A 2,500-nucleotide genomic window follows, 5' to 3' on the forward strand; every position below is an offset into this window, starting at 1 on the left:
GGCCTTTGCACGCTCACATCGGGGCGAAATTTTTTAAGTTTGTCGACAGTCCTTTGCAATTTTTTCGATTTTTCTTTTCGACACTTTTTTGCCGCGCGGCGGGCCTTTCCACGTTCACATAGAGGGCAGGTCTTTATTTTTTTGTGACTGTCCTTTACAATTTTTTTTTTCGCGCACTCGGGCTTTAGCATATTTCCGCCCAGCGAGCAAGAGCATATTTAGGCCGCGGGAGCATGAGCCTGTTTAGGCCGCGCGAGCTTTGAATATATTTCGGCCGCGCGCGCGAGCAAGAGCCTATTTAGGCTGCGCGAGCATTGAGTATATTTCGGCCGCGGGAGCATGAGCCTGTTTAGGCCGCGCAAGCATTGAATATATGTCGGCCGCGCGAACATTGAACATATTTCGGCCGCGCGCGCGAGCAAGAGCCTGTATAGGCCGCGCGAGTATTGAGTACATTTCGGCCGCGCGAGCAAGAGCCTGTATAGGCCGCGCGAGTATTGAGTACATTTCGGCCGCGCGAGCAAGAGCCTGTATAGGCCGCGCGAGTATTGAGTACATTTCGGCCGCGCGAGCAAGAGCCTGTATAGGCCGCGCGAGTATTGAGTACATTTCGGCCGCGCGAGCATGAGACTGTTTAGGCCGCGCGAACATTGAACATATTTCGGCCGCGCGCGCGAGCAAGCGCCTGTATAGGCCGCGCGAGCGTGTGATATGCCTCGCAATAGTTCAACACCTGGCGCAATCGTGCACCTTTTTTTTACGTTAGAATTTCAAACGGAAGACCCCAGGGACAACACTCATCTTTGCTATACTTGTGGGAGCTGACAAGCTTCGACAAGTAAAGAATCGGTGAAAAGGCGATTGGCTCGCTGGGCAGATGTTGCTGCTGCGCGAAGAGCCGAGTGTCAGTTTGTCGGGTTCTGAGCGGTCGCTTCGGCGAAGTTGTCTGGCGTGCGTTGCGCTCGCGCCGGTGTTGGCGACGTGGCGGTCGAAAGGCCTGCCGACGAAGTCTTACTCCGGCGGGTGCGACGGGCGGTGACGGTTTTCTGAGTTCGGGCAGCCGAGCAAAGAACGAAATTTTAACGGAGAAGCCTTCGGGTTTCGCATCGACCGAGCGACGGCGCCGCATCAGCGGCGCCTCCTTCGTCGGCCTTTCGGGGCTACGCTAAAGTAGCTACCTGGTTGATCCTGCCAGTAGTCATATGCTTGTCTCAAAGATTAAGCCATGCAAGTCTAAGTACGAGCTCTCGTACAGTGAAACTGCGAATGGCTCATTAAATCAGTTATGGTTCATTTGATCGTACGTTTTACGTGGTTAACTGTGGAAATGCTAGAGCTAATACATGCGTGAAGCGCCGACCTCGCGGGAGGCGTGCTTTTATCAGACCAAAAACCGACCGGGCTTCGGCCCGCAACCTTTGGTGACTCTGGATAACTTTGCGGATCGCACGGTCTCGCACCGGCGACGGATCATTCAAGTGTCTGCCCTATCAACTTTCGTCGGTACGGTACTGGCCTACCGAGGTTCTTACGGGTAACGGAGAATCAGGGTTCGATTCCGGAGAGGGAGCCTGAGAAACGGCTACCACATCCAAGGAAGGCAGCAGGCGCGCAAATTACCCATTCCCGACGCGGGGAGGTAGTGACGAAAAATAACAATACAGGACTCTAAACGAGGCCCTGTAATTGGAATGAGTACACTTTAAAACCTTTAACGAGTATCCATTGGAGGGCAAGTCTGGTGCCAGCAGCCGCGGTAATTCCAGCTCCAAAAGTGTATATTTAAGTTGTTGCGGTTAAAAAGCTCGTAGTTGGATTTTGGGCGCAGGCGGCCGGTCCGTCGCAAGGCGTGTACTGGCCGTCCTGGCCTCACCTCCGGTTCTCCGCCGGTGCCCTTGACTGAGTGTCGGCGGCGGCCGGAACGTTTACTTTGAAAAAATTAGAGTGTTCAAAGCAGGCGATTCGCCTGAATAATGGTGCATGGAATAATGGAATAGGACCTCGGTTCTATTTTGTTGGTTTTCGGAGCGCGAGGTAATGATTAAGAGGGACAGACGGGGGCATTCGTACTGTGCCGTTAGAGGTGAAATTCTTGGATCGGCGCAAGACGAACGACTGCGAAAGCATTTGCCAAGAATGTTTTCTTTAATCAAGAGCGAAAGTCAGAGGTTCGAAGACGATCAGATACCGTCCTAGTTCTGACTATAAACGATGCCAACTAGCGATCGGGGGGCGTTAGTTTTACGACCTCTCCGGCAGCTTGCGGGAAACCAAAGTCTTTGGGTTCCGGGGGAAGTATGGTTGCAAAGCTGAAACTTAAAGGAATTGACGGAAGGGCACCACCAGGAGTGGAGCCTGCGGCTTAATTTGACTCAACACGGGAAATCTCACCCGGCCCGGACACAGTGAGGATTGACAGATTGAGAGCTCTTTCTTGATTCTGTGGGTGGTGGTGCATGGCCGTTCTTAGTTGGTGGAGCGATTTGTCTGGTTAATTCCG

The 2,500-nt window shown here is 53.0% G+C and overlaps 1 non-coding gene across 1 annotated transcript in view; it reads left to right on the forward strand.

The window, feature by feature from the left end:
• The first annotated feature begins 1,175 nt into the window (after positions 1-1,175).
• Positions 1,176-2,500, forward strand: part of LOC146144139 (small subunit ribosomal RNA) — a 1,811-nt gene continuing 486 nt past the window's right edge. The window contains exon 1 of the ribosomal RNA XR_014500522.1: positions 1,176-2,500. This exon is cut by the window's right edge and continues 486 nt beyond it. This is a non-coding gene — a ribosomal RNA (small subunit ribosomal RNA).

Source organism: Ascidiella aspersa, chromosome 5, assembly GCF_963924565.1.
Source record: "Ascidiella aspersa chromosome 5, kaAscAspe10.2, whole genome shotgun sequence".
NCBI lineage: Eukaryota > Metazoa > Chordata > Ascidiacea > Phlebobranchia > Ascidiidae > Ascidiella > Ascidiella aspersa.